We start from the raw sequence: 12852 nt of genomic DNA on the forward strand, positions 1-12852 counted from the left end.
TCCACTTCCTTGGTAAACCACGGTTCCCTCGCTCGACGCCTTCCTCCCTGCCTGACCGGTACATACTTATCAAGAACACGCAGTAGCTGATCCTTGAACAAGCCCCCCTTATCCAGTGTGCCCAACACTTGCAGCCTACTTCTCCACCTTATCCCCCCCCCCCCCCCAAGTCACGTCTAATGGCGTCATAATTGCCCTTCCCCCAGCTATAACTCTTGCCCTGCGGTGTATACTTATCCCTTTCCATCATTAACGTAAACGTCACCGAATTGTGGTCACTGTCCCCAAAGTGCTCTCCTACCTCCAAATCCAACACCTGGCCTGGTTCATTACCCAAAACCAAATCCAACGTGGCCTCGCCTCTTGTTGGCCTGTCAACATATTGTTTCAGGAAACCCTCCTGCACACACTGTACAAAAATCTACCCATCTATTGTACTCGAACTATATCTTTTCCAGTCAATATTTGGAAAGTTAAAGTCTCCCATAATAACTACCCTGTTACTTTCGCTCTTATCCAGAATCATCTTCGCCATCCTTTCCTCTACATCCCTAGAACTATTAGGAGGCCTATAAAAAACTCCCAACAGGGTGACCTCTCCTGTCCTGTTTCTAACTTCAGCCCATACTACCTCTGAAGAAGAGTCCCCATCTAGCATCCTCTCCGCCACCGTAATACTGCTCTTGACTAGCAGCGCAACACCTCCCCCTCTTTTGCCTCCTTCTCTGAGCTTACTAAAACACCTAAACCCCGGAACCTGCAACATCCATTCCTGTCCCTGCTCTATCCATGTCTCCGAAATGGCCACAACATCGAAGTTCCAGGTACCAACCAATGCTGCCAGTTCCCCTACCTTGTTTCGTATACTCCTGGCATTGAAGTAGACACACTTCAAACCACCTACCTGAACACTGGCCCCCTCCTGCGACGTCAAATCTGTGCTCCTGACCTCTATACTCTCATTCTCCCTTACCCTAAAACTACAATCCAGGTTCCCATGCCCCTGCTGCATTAGTTTAAACCCCCCCCCCCCCCCCCCCCACAAAGAGCACTAACAAATCTCCCCCCAGGATATTGGAGCCCCTCAGGTTCAGATGTAGACCATCCTGTCTGTAGAGGTCCCACCTTCCCCAGAAAGAGCCCCAGTTATCCAGGAATCTGAATCCCTCCCGCCTGCACCATCCCTGTAGCCACGTGTTTAAATGCTCTCTCTCCCTATTCCTCATCTCACTATCACGTGGCACGGGCAACAACCCAGAGATAACAACTCTGTTTGTTCTAGTTCTGAGCTTCCATCCTAGCTCCCTGAAAGCCTGCCTGACATCGTTGTCCCCTTTCCTACCTATGTCGTTAGTGCCAATGTGGACCACGACTTGGGGCTGCTCCCCCTCCCCCCCAAGGACCCGGAAAACACGATCCGAGACATCACGTACCCTTGCACCTGGGAGGCAACATACCAAACGTGAGTCTCTCACGCTCCCATAAAATCTCCTATCTGTGCCCCTGACTATAGAGTCCCCAATTACTAATGCTCTGCTCCTCTCCCCCCTTCCCATCTGAGCAACAGGGACAGACTCCGTGCCAGAGGCCCGTACCCCATGGCTTACCACTGGTAAGTCGTCCCCCCCACAAGTATCCAAAGCGGTATACTTGTTTCTCAGGGGAACGACCGCAGGGGATCCCTGCACTGACTGCTTTTTCCCAGTCCCTCTTACAGTTACCCACCTATCTCCAATCTTTGGTGTAACTAATTCCCTGAAGCTGCTATCTATGACCCCTTCTGCCTCCCGAATGATCCGAAGTTCTTCCAACTCCAGCTCCAGTTCCCTAACTCGGTCTTGGAGGAGCTGGAGATGGTATCCTTTGATGGCGGGAAGTGCCCTTGACAATCTTTTAGATTGAGATTTAAATGTGAGATTTATTCTGTGTTAACATTCCAATGAAACTTACCCGTTTGTCGCTCTGCTTGTCCCCCTCTTTGTGTTGTCTCTCTCAAGCTAAAACTAGATGAGGAAAAAATGTATTAAACTGCTGTTAGGTCCAACAAATCCCCGACTAGGTGCCAGCTGCAATTGAGAAAGAAAATATCGACCAGTCTTAGACTCGATCTTAAAATATCGTGGAGAATGTCAATCTATAACAACAGAATCAGTGTTGGGTTTGAACTGGATTTTACACAAAATTAAATACGAAGAGAGTCTTCGTGATATACTCTGTAAATGTTTCATATCCTCACTTTTCATTCTGGCTTCCCGTGTGTCGTTCTCCTGAAAAAAAAAGAGAAACTATCATTAGCGCTGGAAAAACAAGGAGATGGGAATTACATTGGGCAAGCAATCAGGACAATATTCCTCCTCGCCATCAATCCTCACCTGATCTGTCACTTTTCAAAATCCAAAGCGAAAGAAGAGTCAACAGGAGAATCAGAATCACCAGGATTGTTATGGAAACGGGACGGGCCTGATTGCACAATCCCACAGGGACAGAAGAATTAAAATTTGCTGCTTGGTCAAATTATTCCTCCCTGGGATTCTCTATTTGGAAACTGAAACCAGGTTAACAGTTGGCGTTTCAAGCTCGGCAGCGAAAAGAAAAGACACGCGTGGAATTGATAGCCACTGGTGAAAGCACAGGATGGTATAGTGACGCTATGTTAACAAGGTGAGATCAATTATATCGCAGCACTGCCAGGATCATGCCACATTCAGAGTTTATCCTAGAATTTACAGTGCAGAAGCAGGCCATTCGGCCCATCGAATCTGCACCGGCTCTTGGAAAGAGCACCCTACCCAAAGTCAACATCTCCACCCTATCCCCACAACCCAGCAACCTCACCCAACACTAAGGGCAATTTTGGACACAAAGGGCAATTTATCATGGCCAATCCACCTAACTTGCACATCTTTGGACTGTGGGAGGAAACCGGAGCACCCGGAGGAAACCCACGCACACATGGGGAGGACTTGCAGACTCCGCACAGACAGTGACCCAAGCCGGAATCGAACCTGGGACCCTGGAGCTGTGAAGCAATTGTGCTATCCACAAGGCTACCGTGCTACGAGAGTGTATAAGTTTGCATGATGAAGACCTCAGGCCAGTGTCATATTAGAAAATTGAATCACTGAATGATTCAGACCCTTTGTGTCTTTGCCGGCTCTCTGAATGATCTATCCCGAAAGTGGCACTCTGTCTGATCATGTGGGAAGTTGTGCTTGGAGTCCGAGGAGATAGGAGAGGTGCTCAATGAATATTTTTCGTCAGTATTCACACAGGAAAAAGACAATGTTGTCGAGGAGAATACTGAGATTCAGGCTACTCGACTAGAAGGGCTTGAGGTTAATAAGGAGGAGGTGTTAGCAATTCTGGAAAGTGTGAAAATAGATAAGTCACCCGGGCCGGATGGGATTTATCCTTGCATTCTCTGGGAAGCTAGGGAGGAGATTGCTGAGCCTTCGGCCTTGATCTTTAAGTCATTTTTGTCTACAGAAATAGTGCCAGAAGACTGGAGGATAGCAACTGTTGTCCCCTTGTTCAAGAAGGGGAGTAGAGATGACCCCAGTAACTAAAGACCAGTGAGCCTTACTTCTGTTGTGGGAAAAATCTTGGAAAGGTTTATAAGAGATAGGATGTATAATCATCTGGAAAGGAATAATTTGATTAGACATCATCAACACGGGTTTGTGGAGGGTAGGTCGTGCCTCACAAACCATATTGAGTTATTTCAGAAGGTGACCTAACAAGTGGATGAGGGGAAAGCAGTTCCTGTGGTGTATATGGATTTCAGTAAAACGTTTGATAAGGTTCCCCACGGTAGGATACTGCAGAAAATACGGAGGCATGAGATTCAGGGTGATTTAGCAGTTTGGATCAGAAATTGGCTAGCTGGAAGAAGATGGGAAATGTTCAGACTGGAGTCCAGTTACTAGTGGTGTACCACAAGGATCTGTTTTGGGGCCACTGCTGTTTGTCATTTTTATAAATGACCTGGAGGAGGGCGTAGAAGGATGGGTGAGTAAATTTGCAGATGACACGGCAGATGACAGTGCGGAAGGATGTTACAAGTTACAGAGGGACATAGATATGCTGCAGCGCTGTGCTAAGAGGTGGCAAATGGAGTATAATGCAGAAAAGTGTGAAGTGATTCATTTTGGAAGGAATAACAGGAAGACTGAGTACTGGGCTAATGGTAAGATTCTTGGCAGTGTGGATGAGCAGAGAGATCCATGTACATAGATCCCTGAAAATTGCCACCCAGGTTGAGAGGGTTGTTAAGAAGGCGTACGGTGTGTTAGCTTTTATTGGGAAGGTTATTCGCCTGAGGAAGGAGCAGCGCTCCGAAAGCTAGTGACATCGAAACAAACCTGTTGGACTTTAACCTGGTGTTGTAAGACTTCTTACTTAGCTTTTATTGGTAGAGGGATTGAGTTTAGGAACCATGAGGTCATGTTGCAGCTATACAACACTCTGGTGCGGCCGCATTTGGAGTATTGCGTGCAATTCTGGTCGCCGCATTATAGGAAGGATGTGGAAGCATTGGAAAGGGTGCAGAGGAGATTTACCAGAATGTTGCCTGGAATGGAGGGAAGATCTTATGAGGAAAGGCTGAGGGACTCGAGGCTGTTTTCGTTAGAGAGAAGAAGGTTAAGAGGTGACTTAATTGAGGCATACAAAATGATCAGAGGATTTGATAGGGTGGACAGTGAGAGCCTTTTTCCTCGGATGCTGATGTCTAGCACGAGGGGACATACCTTTAAATTGAGGGGCGATAGATATTAGACAGATGTCAGAGATAGGTTCTTTACTCAGAGAGTAGTAAGGGCGTGGAATGTCCTGCCTGCAACAGTAGTGGACTCGCCAACACTAAGGACATTCAAATGGTCATTGGATAGACATATGGACAATAAGGGAATAGTGTAGATGGGCTTTAGAGTGCTTTCACAGTTCGGCGAAACATCGAGGGCCGAAGGGCCTGTACTGCGCTGCAATGTTCTATGTTCTATGTTCTATATTGTATATTTCTATAATTCATCTTGTTCAAGAAAATTGTTAAAGTAATATGCTTTTGGACTGCGTATTCCTTAGTTTTAATAAATTTAAAGTAGCCAATATTTTTTCCAAGTGAGGGGCAATTTAGCGTAGCCAATCCACCTAACCTGCACATCTTTGGGTTGTGGGGTAACACCCACGCAGACATGGGGAGAATGTGCAAACTCCACACGGACAGTGACCCATGGAGGGGATTCTAACCCGGATCCTCAGCGCCGTAGTAACATTGCTGACCACTGCGCAACATGCCCCCCCCTGGACTGCGTATTCCTGGCCACCATGCGACCATAAGAATATAAAACATAGAAGTCGAATTTGGCCACGGCCCATCGAGTGTGCTCCACCATTCAATTATGGCTGATATTTTCTCATCCCCATTCTCCTGCCTTCTCTCCATTGTTGCTCGTTGTGTCTTTACTTAAATTGCTCTGTTTTATACATTTGCTCTAGAGTCGCCAGGTATCTTTATGATACCACCACGAGGTTCAAGTTCAAGTACTGATCAATAAGTCACCAGTTAGTAAGTTTCAAATCAAAACACATGTATTATGCACAGTCAATCACTACTCATGTATAAAACTCTACTTACTAGACTATCTTTAACACTAAGAGCTTTGGAACTGGCCCACCAGGTCAGGGGAACAAATGGCTTTTCGTTCGATTCTGAATCTGCAGGCGTCAAAGCTGGTATGCACTGGTAGCTAGGAGCGCTTGTCTCGTAGCGTGCGTTGACTGGAGACTTACTTGGTTGGTGCAGCTGCTAGGCAGGTCACGGTCAAGGGTTGTTTCGAGCTGCTGAGAGGCCCTGCCAGGAAGGACGAATTGAACTTCTATTTTACAGTCCCCAGGGGCTTCGCGCCCTTTTAGGCGGACCCCGTACCTGGTTCAAAGTGATTGGACTAAGTTCTGATCACTTGGATCGATTTCTCCAATACTGGAGCTGTTCCCTGATCGCTGGGCGGTTCCTAAGTGTCCGTTGGCCTTCCTTTGTCTTGGCTCCTGCTGGCGACGAAGAGTCTGGCTTGGCCTTATTTATCTTAACTGTTTCCAATTGTTCCCGGGGATCGCTCATCAATATGTAGATGGTTGTTAGTTACAGTGCTGTCTGGGTTCTTGTACGTTCTGATATATAGGAAACTTTGCACCTGCTTCTTTTTCCTGCGTTTGACTGAATTTCCCTGCATTCTTAGCGGATCTCCATTTTAAAGTCGGGAAGTGGCCAACACCATAGCCACCGAGCCACTTATTAATCAAGAAACTATCTATCTCTGTCTTAAAGACACCCAGTGATTTGTCCTCCGCAGCCTTCTGCGGCAGAGTTCCACAGATTCACCACCCTCTGGCTGAATAAATTCCTCCTCATCTCTGTTTGAAAGATCGTCCCTTTCATCGGAGATTGCGTCCTCTGGTTATTGTTTTCCTACAAGTGGAAACATCCTCTCCACGTCGACGCTACCCATGCCTCGCAGTATCCTGTAAGTTTCAATAAGATCCCCTCTCATCCTTCTAAACTCCAACGAGTATAGATGCACAGCCCTCAGCCGCTCCGCATACAAAAAGCTTTTCATTCCAGGGATCATTCTGAATCTCCTCGGGACCCTTTCCAAGGCCAGTACATCTTTCCTTAGAGACGGTGCCCAAATCTGCTCACAATACTCCAAACTGGGTCTGACGAGCGCCGTATGCAGCCTCAGACGTATTATAGAGCATATCACAAGAACCTACAGCGTAAAATACATTCTTCGCATCTCCCTAGTTCTTTAACACGAAGAGTTCCGTAACCAACAAGGAACAGATTGAGGAAAATCGGCGGACAGATTGTGTTATTTGATTTTGAAAGCCGGTGATGACATTAAGGATCTCGATTATATTTCTCCATAACCTTATCTGCACCGAGTAGAACACTCTCAGCTTCCTCAGACCCTCCAAATTAACTGACGTTGTCCAATCGGGGCTAAATCTCCTCTGTGAACGCTCTAAGTCGTTGTCCGCCTTCCGTGAAAAGCCGTGCATGGAACTGTGAACGTGGCCGGCCAGTGATTCATGACTGATTAAGTTAACAATGGGCCGAAGTCACGCGGTAGTCCGATGGGCTTTTCTGTACGTGTAACTCCCTTGCTTTTAGACTCGACTTCTCAATTGAACAAGTCAACGATTCCATATGTCTTTCAGCAACCTTTTAGCTCCCCTCCCATCTCCCGAATTATTGGATCAGAGACTGATTGCAGCACAGACGGAACCCACTCAGTCCATCGCATTTGTGCTTAGATTCTGCGAGAACAATCTGCTTAACCGCACTCCTCTGTACGTGTTTGCATTCTCCACATTTTCCTCTTCTGATTATTTCTCCAGTTACCTGTTGAACACGATGACCTGCTTCAACCACTCTCTCAGGCGGCGCGTACGAGATGATGAAGCTCTCCGGCACTGAAACAATTTCATCATGGTGCTGCGCCGTCCTTTCCCAACCTCAGCCATCTACGGCCTCTGGTCCTCGATCTATCGTTCATGGAGTTCAGTTTCTCCTTATCTACCTGTGCAGATCCCTCATTATCGGTAGAACCCAGTATCAAACCTCTGCTCGCCCTTCTTGTCTTCAAGGTGAATAACAACAGTTTCAGCACAGGCATCAATGTCCTCATCGCTGGTGCCATTCTCGTCAATCTTTTTCTCAACTGTGTCTAATGTCCAAATATTAATCATAAAATGCGTTGCTCAGGTTTATACCAACTCGAGTTTTGTAAATGTTCATCATTGATTTCTTGTTGAAATTCTTGTAGTTCTGATTCGCAGTGTCCTATTTGCTTTAATAACCGCCCTGCACCCTTCAATGATTTGCGCATGTAAGCGCCTGTTCCCACAATATTTTCTTCGGAATGTTAAACTTGGGACATCTGAGAATCGAATTTATGTGACGCTTTAGGCTCTGACTTTAATGTCATAAATGTTACAAGTATCAAGAAGTACAATTAAAATTAAAACACGTTTTAAACAGCAGCTGTGGGGTGAGAAATTCGATTCCGGGAAATAAAAAATAAAACGAATGGATGTCTGCGATGAGAAGTCAGTTTTCACAAACAGGTTACCTATTTTGTTTGCTTTGTACTTGGAAAGAACATCCAGTGTAGAACTGACAAAGATCCATTTCCCCAAAACGGGGTGGGAGGGGCTTGGTGGGACGGGTGTTCAATAATAACTGCGAAATGGGAAACCAGATTCTGACGTGAAGAGAAAACTAACAGCACGTTCTTTGCAAATGTTGGCTCCAGATCAAGAGCTCTCGTGTTTAATTAACAGTCTTCACATTTTTGCATTCTTGTAAGTTACCACAACGGAATTTAAACGCAATTCCAACCACCATTGTGCAGAACACAAACTCACCGATCCATGGTTCTGCTGCGTTGGGGAACGACACACTCTTTGTCCAAAATGTACCTGGTGACTTCAGTTGAACAGTACATGTGCAGACAACGCCGCCTCTCCAGATTCCCCTTGACAACATGACGTGACTTCTTATGCTGTACGACCCGTCCGCCTCCAATCTACCAGGATCGCTCGATCCCTCAGTGACCAAGCCGGATATATTCCAGAAAATAGCAATCCGGTTAGAAGAAAGTCCACTGACCAAACACACCAAGGGGACGGTTTCCCTCAAATGCACCTCACCCGGCGGAACAAATACCCACACAGCCGTATTATTGGTGGAACTGTTTGGACAGAGATTGGGACAAAGTCAAGGATTCATTTTCACAAAATAACATTCTTTGAACGATCTGAATTATTTGTACTTGCTTTCTTACCTCCAACCAGTAGCGTAGCTGCTTTCTGGAGCGGTGCATAGTTAGCTATATGAGCACAGTATTAGGAACCCGAGTCATTCGCTTGGACATTGCGTATTTCCAGAATCAATACATTTTCCATTTTCCTTTTTTTGTAATAAACTTACAATCGGCCCCATTGCAGTATCCAGTGTCGATTAGTATCGGAGCTTCGTCCACACGTTGTTTGTAACTGAAATAGCTAGACACGAATACCACCCAGTAACTGGTCTGACAAGATAATTCCACCATTTGTCCGACTTCAGATGTCATAGCGAACGGGATGTGGTTCATAGAGGACTCAGATTCTGCAACTGGAGAGATTATTGTGAAGATACAACTGATCATTGAGATGCATGAGGCAGCATTGTTAAAACGATACTTCGCCTGCATTGTAAACACGCTCTCTTATTGTCTGCGATCGTTGTTGGTTGTGTTTAGTCTTCGTTTTACTTTTCTTCGTGTTATAGGAGGGACCAGTAAATAGACTCACATGATCACATCAAATGATTTCACTTGATCATTTGTTCACATTCTCAGCTTTGTAAGCTCTCATTCTGCCTAACTAGCCATACAAATTGACTCGGTTAAAACATTTCTCACCCACTCCTTACTTACCATTAACCCGCCGAATTTGGAAAATGAGTACCAGGGACAAATATTCTTTGGCCATTTTGACGCGGTGAATTTTCCCTATTTCCTCATTGCCCGGATTGTTTCTGCGGGCGCAATGGCCGCAGAATGAAATGAGCTCAGTCCAGGATACTTGCTCCCCTTTCAGATGAGGTGAAAACTATGACGAGATGTGCTCTGGAAAGTATGACGCCATTTTCTGTGGGTGCCTTTAGGAATGCAACATTGGTTCGACACTGTGCGTCGCAGCGCGCAAATTTTAGAATGCCTATAAAGCATTTTCCGGGTTTCAGTAAAGAGGACTCGGCAGAATATTATTTGGATGTATGAATGCTGAATGTGGCAGACGCAGTTTCATTCAATCTTAACCCACCCAAATTGTCACTGAGAAGTTGTGATCCAATTTCGAAAGCCTTGTTTATATCTGAGCCTTGTTTTCTCTCATTAAAATAACCCAGCCTGGTCTGTTTCGTGTTATTTTCTGCGTACCTGAGTGCTGCTCCCATTCTTGTAAATTGCGTTTGCGCCGTTGACCGTGTCTCTCTATCCTTTTATACCATGGGACTCGAAATGAGCACAGTTAATGCAAGTGTTCGAAACACGTTCATACAGCAAAAGCAACTTCCTCGCGTTCAAATTATATTTATCTGCAGGTTAGTTTGTATTTTTCCAGTGAATATCACAAGCAATTTCATCAAACAGGGGCTTTGCTCCAGAATTATTAACAAAGGGAATAAACCAACGATTTGATTAGGATCAGATACAGCCCACAACCATGGCCTCGTTTTGTGTTCATCTGAACAGTGATCACATTCCCACAATGCTGTTAGGTGATTAAAAAGTATAGGTGGGATTACGGGGATAGGGTGGATGTGTACGGATATGGTGGAGGTGTCAGCTTAGGCAGGATGCTCTTTCCAAGGGCCGGTGCAGACTCGATGGGCCAAATATCATTCTTCGGCACAGAACATTCTATAAGAGCAGCACGGTACCACACTGGTTAGCACAGTTGCTTCACAGCTCCAGGGTCCCAGGTTCGATTGCCGGCTTGGGTCACTCTCTGTGTGGAGTCAATATATTCGCCTCGTGTCTGCGTGGGTTTCCTCCAGGTACTCCAATTTTCTCCCACAGTCAGAATGTGTGCGGGTAAGTGGATTGGCTTTGTTGACTTACCCCGAGTGTCCAAAAGAGTGTTGGTGGGGTTACAGGGATAGGGTGAAGGTGTGGAGACAGGGTCGAGATGCGGGCTTGGGTAGGGTGCTCATTCCAAGGATCGGTGCAGACGCTATGGGCCTAACGGCCTCCTTCTGCTTCGTAAATTCTGTGATAATTCCATGATAAATTAATTTTATAGATCCAGAAAAGAATCTACTTGCATTCCCCTTTCCAAAACTATTGAAATCGATTCTGCACTGGGCAATAACAGTGCATAGAGTTTTCAAAAGCGACGCAATAATGCCGTGATTTTAAACAGAGAACGCTCCCGAGGAGATGTCTGTTGCCTGGATCGGTGGAATGGGTCAGATTTTTCGAGAGCTGCGTCAGAATTAAATTGTGGATATTTCTCCGTGGAAACTCGGTAAACTACGGAGGAGAAAGTCCCTCAGAAACTTTAATGGGACATATCTTCAGAGGAGAGAAATTGCGGGATATTGTGTGAAATGTGCCCATTTTTTTTCTGAGACCTCCATTTATCTTCTGATGGAAGGAAGAGATTATAAATTGCGATGATCCATTCATAGTAAGTAAACATCTCAGGCCAGCGTAGCATTTACTGTCGATAAAGCCCCAAGTCAGGCCTTGCGCGGCTTAGTGGGCAACTGGAGATTGCATTGTTCCCACGTCCCCTATGTTCTTAGCAAATATTTTAATGACGTGACAGTGGCTGAGCAGTTACCGTGCTGTCCCTGTGTCGAATTTACACAGTGAAACGCCGATGAAGGAATACCAAAATTATGAATAACAATAATCAGCTATTTGGGCGGAAATTCAATGGCACTCCATCTCAGATTGATTTGAACACTGTAAACGAGATTAATCGTACAGCAGTCTGTTATCTGATTAGTTGAATCCATCCGTGGTGACCAACCATCCTGTGTCTGCAGGTTAACGTTGAGTCTCGATATTTGACATTTGCAGGCAGTTCTGTAAGTGAGGCGCCTCAACTGTAAAAACAGGAAACCAATGAGAGCTTCTGGCTCGAACAGTTTCCATCACAGGCAGAAAGCGGTCACAAACTCGGGCAGCAGTGAGCCATGTATGTTTGACATTCATCAAAGAGCCGCGGTCACAGAAATATGCGTCTTTGGTGCCATGAACTGCTCTTTGCTGCGAGCTCCACTGAATCGCTTCCTCGTCATTTCTGCAAAACAGTTCTCACATTCAGTGAGGAGTAACACGGTTTGCTCATTTCAGAACCCATTCTGACATTAATTCCTTCTGCCATGTTCTACACATTAAGGTGAATGTTTGCCTCTTTTCTTCCAGCTTCATTTCTTCCTCAGTCTCCTGAAGATTCCGTGTCCAGGTTTCCTCAGGAGTCATTCAGACACATTTCAACATGAATGTTCATGCTCTTATTGGGTCATGTTTCCCATGAGATAATCCCACAAAGGAACCTTTGACCCGGCAGCAGTTTCTAATTGGTGTCTCTCTGTCAGGATTGTGAATTTTGACTCTTTGACGTAAATGTTGCGCGATGATTCGTGTTCTACTCTTCATCCTCATCGTGATTTGTATTGCGAACAGTTGATCGGGTGGGTATTGATGTTTCAAACGTTTGATTAACATCCATAGCTTTTTAATACTTATTGCAGTTTCACGATTAAGGAACCCGAGACCAATTCATAATTCGAATCTTCGTGTTTACTGGCAGTGCCCGGATTCTGAATGATCGAAGGAAATGGGAGGAGGATAATGTAATTCTGCCCCTCGATCCTGTCCCGCCATTTACCTAGGCTCATTATGCACTTTCCTGTCTGACACCCCATAATCATTGACTCCATTGTTGATCACAAATTGTTCTAATTTGGCAGTGGATATATTGAGTGACACAATCCACACAGCTCTGTGGGAAAGATAATTTCAGACACCATTGAAGCTGAAAGAAGAAATTCACCCTCATATCCATTTTAAATGTCGTAATTATGAACCATATTGGGATTCTGAGGATAAATCCCAGGATAACCCTCGTCTCCTCTAATTTCCGAACAAGCAGCAGGAGCCGGCTTCAAGCCACTTTACTCAACTCCACCAATTAATAAGATAATAATTGATGTGATAGTAACCTCAATTCTGCATCATATTCAACACAGATAGTCTATGTCCCCTTGCTTACTAATAATTGATATACCTC

The sequence above is a fragment of the Scyliorhinus torazame genome, chromosome 26, assembly GCF_047496885.1.
Source record: "Scyliorhinus torazame isolate Kashiwa2021f chromosome 26, sScyTor2.1, whole genome shotgun sequence".
Classification (NCBI taxonomy): domain Eukaryota; kingdom Metazoa; phylum Chordata; class Chondrichthyes; order Carcharhiniformes; family Scyliorhinidae; genus Scyliorhinus; species Scyliorhinus torazame.